Source organism: Chiloscyllium punctatum, chromosome 23 (genome assembly GCF_047496795.1).
Source record: "Chiloscyllium punctatum isolate Juve2018m chromosome 23, sChiPun1.3, whole genome shotgun sequence".
Classification (NCBI taxonomy): Eukaryota; Metazoa; Chordata; class Chondrichthyes; order Orectolobiformes; family Hemiscylliidae; genus Chiloscyllium; species Chiloscyllium punctatum.
In genome coordinates, this window is record NC_092761.1 from 44635467 (window position 1) to 44648375 (window position 12909).

The window sequence follows — 12909 nt, forward strand, 5'->3', positions numbered from 1 at the left end:
TTGCTGGGCCTCTTGCTGAGATATTTGTATCATCAATAGTCACAGGTGAGGTGCTGGAAGACTGGAGGTTGGCAAACGTGGTGCCACTGTTTAAGAAGGGTGGTAAGGACAAGCAAGGGAACTATAGACCAGTGAGCCTGACATCAGTGGTGGGCAAGTTGTTGGAGGGAATCCTGAGGGACAGGATGTGCATGTATTTGGAAAGGTAAGGACTTATTAGGGATAGTCAACATGGCTTTGTGTGTGGGATATGATGTCTCACAAACTTGATTGAGTTTTTGAAGAAGTAACAAAGAGGATTGATGAGGGTAGAGCAGTAGATGTGATCTAAATCAACTTCAGTAAGGCCTTCGAAAAGGTTCCCTATGGGATACTGGTTAGTAAGGTTAGATTTCATGGAATATAGGGACAACTAGCCATTTGGATACAGAATTGGCTCAAAGGTAGAAGACAGAGGGTGGTGGTGGAGGAGTGTTTTTCAGACTGGAGGCCTGTGACCAGTGGAGTGCCACAAGGATCGGTGACGGGTCCTCTACTTTTGTCATTTACATAAATGATGCAAGCATAACAGATACAGTTGGTAAGTTTTCGGATGACACCAAAATGTGAGGTGTAGTGGACAGCAAAGACGGTTACCTCAGAGTACAACAGGATCTGGATCAGATGGGCCAATGGGCTGAGAAGTGGCAGATGGAGTTTAATTCAGATAAATGCAAGGTGCTGCATTTTGGGAAAACAAATCTTAGCAGGACTTATACACTTAATGGTAAGGTTCAAGGGAGTGTTGCTGAACAAAGAGACCTTGGAGTTCAGGTTCATAGCTCCTTGAAAGTGGAGTCGCAGGTAGATAGGATAGTGAAGAAGGCGTTTGGTATGCTTTCCTTTATTGATCAGAGTATTGAGTACAGGAGTTGGGAGGTTATGTTGTGGCTGTACAAGACATTGGTCAGGCCACTGTTGGAATATGGTGTGCAATTCTGTCTCCTTCCTATCGGAAAGATGTTGTGAAACTTGAAAGGATTCAGAAAAGATTCGCAAGGATGTTGCCCGGCTTGGATGTTTTGAGCTATAGGGAGAGGCTGAACAGGCTGGGGCTGTTTTCCCTGGACCGTCAGAGGCAGAGGGGTGACCTGATAGAGGTTTACAAAATTATGACGAGTGTGGATAGGATAAATAGACAAAGTCTTTTCCCTGGGGTTAGTGAGTCCAGAACTAGACGGCATAGGTTTAGGGTGAGAGGGGAAAGATATAAAAGAGACTGAAGGGACAAAGTTTTCACACAGAGGGTGGTACGTGTATGGAATGAGCTGCCAGAGGAAGTGGTGGAGACTGGTACAATTGTAACATTTAAAAGGCATTTGGATGGGTATATGAATAGGAAGGGTTTGGAGGGATATGGGCCGGGTGCTGGCAGGTCCTACTAGATTGGGTTGGGATATCTGGTCGGCATGGACATGTTGGACCGAAGGGTTTGTTTCCATACTGTATATGTCAATGACTCTACGACTCTAACTCAGTAACCACCGACAGTTGGATGAATTTTGAGTCAGTACAAATCGGTGAGCACTGACATTTTAAAACCTTTTGGGACAATTCAAATCAGTAACCATCCACACTTAGAAAAATTTGTGGTCAGTACAAATCAGTCACCAGTGATTCATGGAAAAAAATTCTGGTCCAAACACTGACTCTTTGAAAAACTTTGGGGCAGTGCAAATCAGTCACCACTGACAGTTTGAAAAATTTCAGGTCAATACAAATCAGGAACCAGTGACAGTAAGAAAAAATTCGGGTCAGTGGAAATCAGTAACCATCCATACGAAGAAAAATTTGGATTCAGTATAAATCAGTAACCGCAGACATCTGGAAAAAATTTGTGGCAGTGCAAATCAGTAACTACTGACAGTTGGATGAATTTCGAGTCAATACAAATCAGTAACCACGGACACTTTGAAAAATTTCTAGTCAGTGAAAATCAGTAACTACCGACAGAGAAGTTACGGGTCAGTTAAATCGGTGAGCACTGACATTTCAAAAGATTTTGGGTCAGTACAAATCAGTAACCATCCACACTTCAACAAACTGAGGGTCAGTTATGAATCAGTACCCATCGACAGATGGAAATATTTAGGGTCAGTCCAAATCAGTAAGCACTAACACTTCAAAAAATATTAGGTGAGTGCAAGTCAGTAACCACCAACACTGAGAAAATGGTCGGGTCAGTGCAAATCAGTAAACACTGACAATTCAAAAGAATTTAGGACTGTGCAAATCAGTCACCATCTGCGGTTCGCAAAACTTGTGCTCAGTAAAAATCAGTAACCACCGACACTGAGAAAATGTTTCAAGTCAGTGCAAGTCAGTAAATACTGGTACATGGAAAAAAATTCTGGTCGGTGCAAATCATGAAACACTGACATTTCGACAAACTTTGGGGCAGTGCAAATCAGTAACCACTAACAGTTTGAAAAATTTCAAGTCAATACAAGTCAGGAGCCAGTGACAGTAAGAAAAATTTCCGGTCATTACAAATCAGTAACCACCGACATTTGGAAAAATTACGGGTCAGTTCAAATCGGTGAGCACAGACATTTCAAAAGAATTTGGGACAGTGCAAATCAGTCACCATCCACACTTGGAAAAGGTTTGGGTCAGGAGAAATCAGTAACCACCAAAACTGAGAATAATTTGGGGTCAGTACAAATCAGTAACCACTGATACATGGAAAAAAATCTGGTTGGTGCAAATCAGGAAACTCTGACACTTCGACAAACTTCAGGGCAGTGCAAATCAGTAATCACCGACACAGAGAATAATTTCAGGTCAGTAGAAATCCATAACCACCGACAGTTGGAAAATTTAGGGTCAGTGCAAATCAGTTACCATCCACACTTGGAAAAACTGAGGGTTAGTTACAAATCAGTAACCACCGACAGTTGGAAAAATTTAGGGTCAGTTCAAATCAGCAAGCACTAACACTCCGAAAAATATTGGATGAGTACAAATCAGTAACCACCAACAGTTAGAGAATTTACAGGCCAGTACAAATCAGTGAGCACTGACATTTCAAAAGAATTTGGGACAGTGCAGATCAGTAAACACCGACACAGAATAATTTGGGGCAGTGCAAATCAGTAACCACTGACACAGAGAATAATTTCAGGTCAGTACGAATCAGTAACCACCATCAGGTGGACAAATATTGGGTCAGTACAAATCGGGGAGCACTGACATTTAAAAAAATTTTGGGACAGTGCAAATCAGTCACCATCCACGCATATCAAAATTTGTGCTCAGTAAAAGTCAGTAACCACTGACACTGAGAAAATGTTTGGGTCAGTGCAAATCAGTAAACACTGGTACATGGAAAAACATTCTGGTCGGTGCAAATCAGGAAACACTGACACTTCGACAAACTTTGGGGCAGTGCAAATCAGTAACCACTGACAGTTTGAAAAATTTCAATTCAGTACAAATCTGGAACCATTGACATTTGGAAAAAATTACGGGTCAGTACAAATCAGTGAGCACTGACTTTTCAAAAGAATTTGGGTCAGTGCAAATTAGTAACTATCCACACTTAGAAAAGGTTTGGTTCAGTAGAAATCAGAAACCACCAAAACTGAGAATAATTTGAGGTCAATACAAATCATGTACCACTGATATATGGAAAAAAATTCTGGTTGGTGCAAATCAGGAAACTCTGACACTTCGACAAACTTCAGGGCAGTGCAAATCAGTAATCACCGGCACAGAGAATAATTTTAGGTCAGTAGAAATCAACAACCACTGACAGTTGGAAAAATTTAGGGTCAGTACAAATCAGTAACCACAGATGGTTGGAAAAATTGTGGGTCAGTACAAAGCGGTAAGCACTGAGATTTAAAAATAATTGGGACTGTGCAAATCAGTCACCATCCACGCTTACCAAAATTTATGCTCAGTAAAAATCAGTAACCACCGACACTGAGAAAATGTTCGGGTCAGTACAAATCAGTAACCACTGACACATGGAAAAAAATTCTGGTTGGTGCAAATCACAAAACACTGACACTCTGACAAACTTCAGGGCGGTGCTAATCAGTAACCAGTGACAGTTTGAAAAATTTCAATTCAGTGCAAATCTGGAACCACAGACGGTGGAAAAAGTTTGGGTCAGTACAAATCAGTAACCACTGACATTTGGAAAAATTTCGGGTCAGCACAAATCAGTAACCACCGACATTTGGAAATATTACGGGTCAGTACAAATCGGTGAGTACTGATCCTTCAAAAGAATTTGGGTCAGTGCAAATCAGTAACCATCCACACTTAGAAAAAGGTTTGGATCAGTAGAAATCAGTAACCACCAACACAGAATAATTTGGGGTCACTACAAATCTGTAACCACTGATACTTGAAAAAAAATCTGGTCGGTGCAAATCAGGAAACACTGACACTTCGACAAACTTCAGCGCAGTGCAAATCAGTAACCACCGATACTTAGATTAATTTCAAGTCAGTAGAAATCAATAATCACCAACAGTTGGAAACATTTAGGATCAGTACAAATTAGTAAGCACTGAGATTTCAAAAAAATTGTTTCAGTACAAATCAGTCACCACTGACAGTTAGAAAAAATTGGGGTCAATTCAAATTAGTAAGCACTAACACTTCGAAAAATTTCTAGTCAGTGAAAATCAGTAACCACTGACAGTTTGAAAAATTTATGGTCAGAACAAATCAGTAACCACCAACATTAGAGAAATTACAGGTGAGTACAAATCAGTGAGCACTGACATTTCAAAGGAATTTGCGACAGTGCAAATCAGTCACCATCCACACTTCGAAAAGGTTCGGGTCAGTAGAAATCAGTAACCACCAAAACTGAGAATAATTTGGGACAGTACAAATCAGGTACCACTGATATATGGGAAAAATTCTGGTCGGTGCAAATCAGGAAACACTGATAGTTGGAAAAATTTAGGGTCAATGAAAATCAGTAATCACTGAAACTTCAAACAATTTCTAGTCAATGAAAATCAGTAACCACTGACAGCTGGAAAAAAAATAGATTCAATGAAAATCAGTAAAAACCGACACAGAATAATAGGGGTCAGTACAAATCAGTAACCACCCACACTTAGAAAAACTGATGGTCAGTTATGAATCAGTAACCACCGACAGTTGGAAATATTTCGGGTCAGTTCAAATCAGTAAGCACTAACACTTTGAAAAATTTCTCGTCAGTAATAATCAGTAACGATTGACAGTTGGGAACATTTATGGTCAGAACAAATCAGTAAGCACTAACACTTTGAAAAATTTCTCGTCAGTAATAATCAGTAACGATTGACAGTTGGGAACATTTATGGTCAGAACAAATCAGTAAGCACCGACACTTTGAAAAATATTGGGTGACTACAATTCAGTAACCACTGATACATGGAAAAACATTCTAGGTGCAAATCAGGAAACACTGACAGTTGGAAAAAACTTAGGGTCAGTTCAAATCAGTAACCACTGTCACTTTGAAAAATATTGGGTGTGTACAAATCAGTATTCAACTAAATGTGGAAAAATTACGGGTCAGTAAAAATTGGTGAGCACTGACATTTCAAAACAATTTGCGACAGTGCAAATCAGTAACCATCCACACTTAGAAAGTGTTTGGGTCAGTAGAAATCAGTAACCACTGATACATGGGAAAAAAAAATCTGGTTGGTGCAAATCATGAAACACTGACACTTCAACAAATCTCAGGGCAGTGCAAACCAGTAATCACCGACACTTAGAACAATTTCAGGTCAGTACAAATCAGTAACCACCGACAGGTGGAAACATTTCGGGTCAGTACAAATCGGTAGGCACTGATATTTTTAATATTTTGGGACTGTGCAAATCAGTCACCATCTGCGCTTAGCAAAATTTGTGCTCAGTAAAAATCAGTAACCACCGACACTGAGAAAATGTTCGGGTCAGTACAAATCAGTAAACACTGGTACATGGAAAAATATTCTGGTCGGTGCAAATCACTGACACTTCGACAAACTTCAGGGCAGTGCTAATCAGTATTCACCGACACAGAGAATAATTTGGGGTCAGTACAAATCAGTAACCACTGATACTTGAAAAAATATTCTGGTGGGTGCAAATCAGGAAACACTGACAGTTGGGAGATTTTCGGGTGAATTCAAGTCAGTAATCACTGACAGTTGGAAAGAAATTAGGGTCAGTGAAAATCAGAAACCACCGACACAGAGAATAATTTGGGGTCAGTACAAATCAGTAACCACTGATACATGGAAAAATTTCAGTCGGTGCAAATCAGGAAACACTGACACTTTGACAAACTTCCAGGGCAGTGCAAATCAGTAATCACCGACACAGAGAATAATTTCAGGTCAGTAGAAATCAATAACCACCGACAGTTGGAAAAATTTAGGGTCAGTGCAAATCAATAACCACAGACGGTTGGAAAAATTGAGGGTCAGTACAAATCGGTATACACTGAGATATCAAAAAAATTCAGGTCAGTACAAATCAGTCACCATCCACGCTTAGAAAAACGAGGGTCAGTTACAAATCAGTAACCACCGACAGTTGGAAAAATTTAGGGTCAGTTCAAATCAGTAAGCACGAACACTTCGAAAAATATTGGGTGAGTACAAATCAGTAACCACCAAAAAGTGGTGAGCACTGACATTTCAAAAGAATTTGGGTCAGTGCAAATCAGTCACCATCTACACTTAGAAAATGTTCAGATCATGGGAAAAAAAATTCTGGTCGGTGCAAATCAGGAAACACTGACACTTCGACAAACTTCAGGGCAGTGCAAATCAGTAACCACCAACAAGTGGAAAAGTTATTGTCACTACAAATCGGTAACCAACGACACCTAGAAAATGTTCGGATCAGTGCAAATCAGTAACCATCCACACTTAGAAAAATTTGGTGTCAGTACAAATCAGTGACCACTGGAAAAGATTTCTAGTTGGTGCAAATCAGGAAACACTGACACTTTGACAAACCTCAGGGCAGGGCAAATCAGAAATCACCGACACTTACAAAAGTTTGGGGTCAGTACAAATCGCTAACCACCGACAGTTGGAAAAATTTCATGTGAGCGCAAATCAGTAACCACTGACAGTTGGAAAATTTTCAGGTCAGTACAACTCATAAGCCACTGAGTCTAAGAAAATACTGGGTTCGTGCAAATCAGTAATCACTGACACTTAGAGAAAATTCCGGGTCTGTACAAATCAGTTACAATCAACACTTTGAAAAATTTCTGCTCTGTACAAATCAGTAACCAACGACAGTTGGAAAAAGATGGGGTCAGTACAAATCAGTAAGATCTAACTATTTGAAAAATTTTGAGTCAGTACACATCAGTAACCACCGAGATTTTGAAAAATTTCCAGTCAGTTTCCATCAGTAACCATAGACAGTTGGAAACATTTCGGGTCAGCGCAAAACAGGAACCGGTGACTTTGAAAAATTTCAGGACAGTACAAATCAGTAACCACTGACACTAAGAAAGATTTTGGGTCAGTGCAAATCAGTAAACATCCACACTTGGAAAAATTTGGGGTCAGTACAAATCAGAAACCACTGAGAGTTGGGTGAATTTCAAGTCAGTACAAATCAGTAAGCACCGACACTGAGAGTAATTTTGGGTCAGTACAAATTATTAACCACCGATAGGTGGAAAAATTACGGGTCAGTACCAATTGGTAAGCACTGATGTTCAAAATAATTTTGGGACAGTGCTAATCAGTAAACATCCACACTTAGAAAAATTTGGTGTCAGTGCAAATCAGTATCCACTGACACATGGAGACATTTCTGGTCAGGTGCATATCAGGGAACACTGACACTTCGATAAACTTTGGGGCAGTGCAAATCAGTAATATCTGACACTTAGAAAAATTTCGGGTTCGTACAAATCTGTAACCACCAAAAAGTGTAAAAATTACAGGTCAGTACAAATCAGTAAGCACTGACATTTCAAATCATTTCTGGACAGTGCAAGTCAGTAACCCACAACATTAGAAACATTTTGGGTCAGTGCAAATCCATAACCATCCACACTTGGAAAAAGTTGGGGTCAGTACAAATCAGTAACCACTGACAGTTGGATAAATTTCAGGTCAGGACAAATTAGTGTGGGAAAAGATTTGCTAACCCAGGATAGGCCCACAAAAGTAAAATGGGCCAAACTGTACCAGAACCCCCAGATTTCCCGAGCAGCTCACAAGCCGAATCAGACAGCACACATACAACGGATTAGGATTTCTGCTCCCACAGACATGACACAACACCACAGATATCTCAAAGACCTAAGGACAGTTTCACAACCCAGCAATACTAAAGTCACACAAGGAGTGGGTCAGACAGAGAGATACCAACAAGGACACCCTCCAGGAACAGGACAATGGAAACACCTCACTCCTTCAGAAGAGATATGAACACCTGTGAAGGGGAATGGAACCGTCGATACTCTCAGGATGTTGCATTGTGGGAAGGAACAGGACATTCATCCGAAAAACTGCTTTCCAATTCGCATCCTTGGAACTGGAATACTCCATTTCCAGATACATTGTAGTTTACTATTTCTTGATCAGTGCCTTCCTTCCCATCTCTCCTTCTCCCCTCTCTCCTTCTCCACTCTCTCCTTTCCCCTTCCTTCCCCCCCTCTCCTTCTCCCCTCTCTCCTTCCACCTTCCTTCCCCTCTCTCCTTCTCCCTCTCTCCTTCCCCATTCCTTACTCTCTCTCCTTCACCCCATCTCCTTCTCCCCTCTCTCCTTCCTCTTCTTTCCCCTCTCTCCTTCTCCCCTCTCTCCTTGCCCCTTCCTTCCCACCCTCCTTCTCCACTCTCTCATTCTCCCTTACATCCCCTCACTCCTTCCCCCCTCTCTCCTTCCCTCCTCTCCTTCTCCCCTCTCTCCTTCTCCCCTCTCTCCTTTCCCCTTCCCTCTCTCCTTCACCCTTCCTTCCCCTCTCTCCTGCCCCGCTTCCTTCCCCCCCTCTCCTTCTCCACTCTCTTGTTCCCCCCTCCTTCCCCTCTCTCCTTTCCCCTCTCTCTCCTTTCCCCATCTCTCCTTCTCCCTTCCCCTCTCTATCCATCCCCCTCTCCTTCCCCCTTCCTTCTCCCCTCTGTCCTTCCCCCTTCCTTCCCCTCTGTCTTCTTCTCCACACTCTCCTTCCCCCTTCTTCCCCTCTCTCCTCCCCTCCATCGTTCCCTCTTCCTTCCCCTCTCTCCTTCTCCCCTCTCTCCTTCCCCATTCATTACCCTTTCTCCTTCTCCCCTCTCTCCTTTCCCCTCTCGTTCACCCTCTCTCCTTCTCCCTCTCTCCGTCTCCCCTCTCTCCTTCTCCCCTCACTCGTTGCCCCTCTATCCTTCCCCCCCTCTCCTTTCCCCATCTCTCCTTATCTACTCACTCCTTCCCCTCTTGCCCCCTCTCTCGTTCCCCCCTCCTTCTCCACTCTCTCCTTCCCCACTCTATCCATCCCCCTCTCCTTGTCCCCTCTCTCCTTCCCCTCTCTCCTTCTCCTCTTCCTCCTACCCTCCTCTGTCCTTTCCCCATCTCTCCTTCTCCCCTCACTCCTTCCCCCCTTGCCTCCTCTCTCATTCCCCCCTCCATTCCCACTCTCTCCTTCCCCTCTCTATCCATCCCCCTCTCCTTCCCCATTCCTTCTCCCCTCTCTCCTTCCCTTCTCTCCTTCTCCCCTCTCTCCTTCTCCCCTAGCTCCTTCCCCTTCCTTCCCTCTCTACCTCCCCCCTCTCTGCTTCTGATTTCTCTCCTGCCCCCTTCCTTCCAGTCTCGCCTTCACCCCTCTCTCCTTCCCACTTCCTTCCCCCCTCTCTCCTTTGCCCCCTCTCCTTCGCCCCCTCTCCTTCCCCCCTCTCTCCTTCTCCCCTGTCTCCTTCCCCCCCTCCTTCTCCCCTCTCTCCTTCCCCCTTCCTTCCACTCTCCACTTCTCCCCTGTCTCCTTCAACCTTCCTTCCATTCCCCACCTCCTTCTCCGCTCCCTCCTTCCCCCTCTCCTCCCCACTCTCTTTCTACCCTCTCTCCTTCCCCCTTCCTTCCCATCTCTCGTTATTCCTTCCTTCCCCCCTCTCCTTCTCCACTCTCTACTTCCCCCTTGCGCCTCCCCTCTCCTTCTCCCCTCTCTCCTCCCCCCTTCCTTCCCCTCTCTCCTTCTCCCCTCTCTCCTTCCCCCGCTCTCCTCTCCTCTCTCCTTCCGCTCTCCTTCCCTTCCTTCCCCCCTCTCCTTCTCACCTTTCCGTTTCCCCTCTCTCCTTCCCTCTTTCATTCCCTCCCTCCCCCTCCCCTGTTTCCTTCCCATTTCCTTCCGCTCTCTCCTTCCCCCCAACCTTCCCCCCCTCTACTTCACCACTCTCTTCTTCTCCCCTCTTGTCTTCTCCCCTCTCTCCTTCTCCCTTTTTTCTCCCCTCTCTCCTTCCCCCTTCATTCTCCCCTCTCTCCTTTCCCGCTCTTCATTCTCCCCGCTCTCCTTCTCCCCTCTCTCCTTCCCCCCTCTCCTTCACCACTCTCTCCTTCTCCCCATCTCCCCTCTCTTCCTTCCCCCATCTTTCCCCTCTCCTTCTCCTCTCTCCTTCTCCCCTTTCTCCTTCACCCTTCTTTCCCCTCTCTCCTCCCCCTTCCTTCCACTCTCCCCTTCACATCTGTCTCCTTCCACCTTCCTTCCATTCCCCACCTCCTTCTCCCCTCTCTCCTTCCCCCTCTCCTGCCCCCTCTCTGTCTCCACTCTCTCCTTCCCCCTTCCTTCCCAACTCTCGTTATTCCTTCCTCCTCCCCTCTCCTTCTCCCCTCTCTCCTTCTCCCCCCTCTCCTTCCCCCCTCTCCTTTTACCACTCTCTCCTTCAGCCCTCTCTCCTTCCCCCATAATTCCCCTCTCCTTTCCCCTTCGTCCTCCCCTCTCCTCCCCTCTCTCCTTCCCCCGTCCTTCCCCTCTACTTCCGCCTTCCTTATCCCCTCTCCTTCCCCCTCTCCTACCCCCCTCTCCTTCACCACTCTCTCCTTCAGCCCTCTCTCCTTCCCCCCTTCTCCCCTCTCTCCTTCCCCCTCACCTTCTCCTCTCCCTCCTTACCCCTCTCTCCTTCTCCCTTCTCTCCTTCCCCCTTCCTTCTCCAGTCTCTCCTTCCGCGCTCTTCCTTCACCCCTCTCTCCTTCTCCCCTCTGTCCTTCCCCCTTCCTTCCACGCTCTGTTTCTCCACCCTCTTCCTTCCCCCCTCTTTCCTTCCCCGTTTCGTCCCCTTTCTCCTTCTCCACTCCCTACTTTCCCCACTCACCTTCCCCATCTCCTTCAGCACTCAATTCCCCTCTCTCCTTCTCCCCTCTCTCTTTCCCCCCTCTCCTTCTCCTCTCTCTCTCCTTCCCGTCTCTCCTTACTCCTTCCTTCCCTCCTCTCCATCTCCAGTCTGTCCTCCCACCTTCCTTCCCCTCTCTCCTTCTGCCCACTCTCTCATTCCACATTCCTTCTGCTCCCCCACTCCCCTGTCTCCTGCCCCCTTCTTTCCCCTCTCTCCTTCTCCCCTTCCTTCCCCTGTTTCCTTCCTCCCTTTCTCCTTCCCCCTCTCTCTTTCTCCCCTATCTCCTTCCCGCTTCCTTCCCCTCTCCTTTCCCCTTCGTTCCCCTCTCTCCTTCTCCCGTCTCCTTCCCCCATCCTTCCCCTCTCCTTCTCCCCTTTCTCCTTCCCCCTTCTTTCCCCTCTCTCCTTCCCCCTTCCTTCCACTCTCCCGTTCTCATCTGTCTCCTTCCACCTTCCTTCCATTCCCCACCTCCTTCTCCCCTCTCTCCTTCCCCCTCTCCTCCCCCCCTCTCTTTCTCCACTCTCTCCTTCCCCCTTCCTTCCCAACTCTCGTTATTCCATCCTTCCCATCTCTCCTTCTCCCCTCTCTCCTTCCCCCCTCTCCTTTCCCCTCTCCTTCACCACTCTCTCCTTCAGCCCTCTCTCCTTCCCCCATAATTCCCCTCTCCTTTCCCCTTCCTCCTCCCCTCTCCTTCCCACCTCTCTCCTTCCCCCGTCCTTCCCCTCTCCTTCCACCTTCCTTATCCCCTCTCCTACCCCCCTCTCCATCACCACTCTCTCCTTCAGCCCTCTCTCCTTCTCCCCTCTCTCCTTCCCCCTTCCTTCTCCCCTCTCTCCTACTGCGCTCTTCCTTCACCCATCTTTCCTTCCCCGCTCTCTCCTTCTCCCCTCTCTCCTTCCCCGCTCTCTCCTTCTCCCCTCTCTCCTTCCCCCTTCTGTTTCTCCAACCTCTTCCTTCCCCCCCTCCCCTTCCCTATTTCGTCCCCTTTCTCCTTCTCCACTCCCTACTTTCCCCACTCACCTTCCCGTTTTCCTTCAGCACTCTCTCCTCCCCTCTCTCCTTCTCCCCTCTCTCCTTCCCCCCTCTCCTTCTCGTCTCTCTCCTTCCCGTCTCTCCTTACTCCTTCCTTCCCTCCTCTCTGTCTCCACTCTGTCCTCCCCCATTCCTTCCCCTCTCTCCTTCTCCCCTCTCTCCTTCCCCCTTCCTTCCCGTCTCTTGTTGTTCCTTCCTTCCCCCCTCTCTTTTGCCCCTCTCTCTCCTTCCCCCTTCCTTCCCCTCTCTCCTTCCCCCCCTCTCTCCTTCTCCTCTATCTCCTTTCCGCTTCCTTCCCCTCTCCTTTCCCCTTCCTTCACCCCTCTCTCCTTTCCCCTTCGTTCCCCTCTCTCCTGCTCCCCTCTCTCCTTCTCCCTGTATCCTTCCCCACTCTCTACTTCCCCCTCTCTCCTTTCCCCATCCTTCCTTCTCCCCTCATGACTTCCCCCTCTCTCTTTCCCCCCTCCTTTCCCACTCTCTCCTTCCCCCCTCTATCCGTGACCCTCTCCTTCCCCCCTCTCCTTCTCCCCTCTCTCCTTGTCCCCCTCCCCTTTTC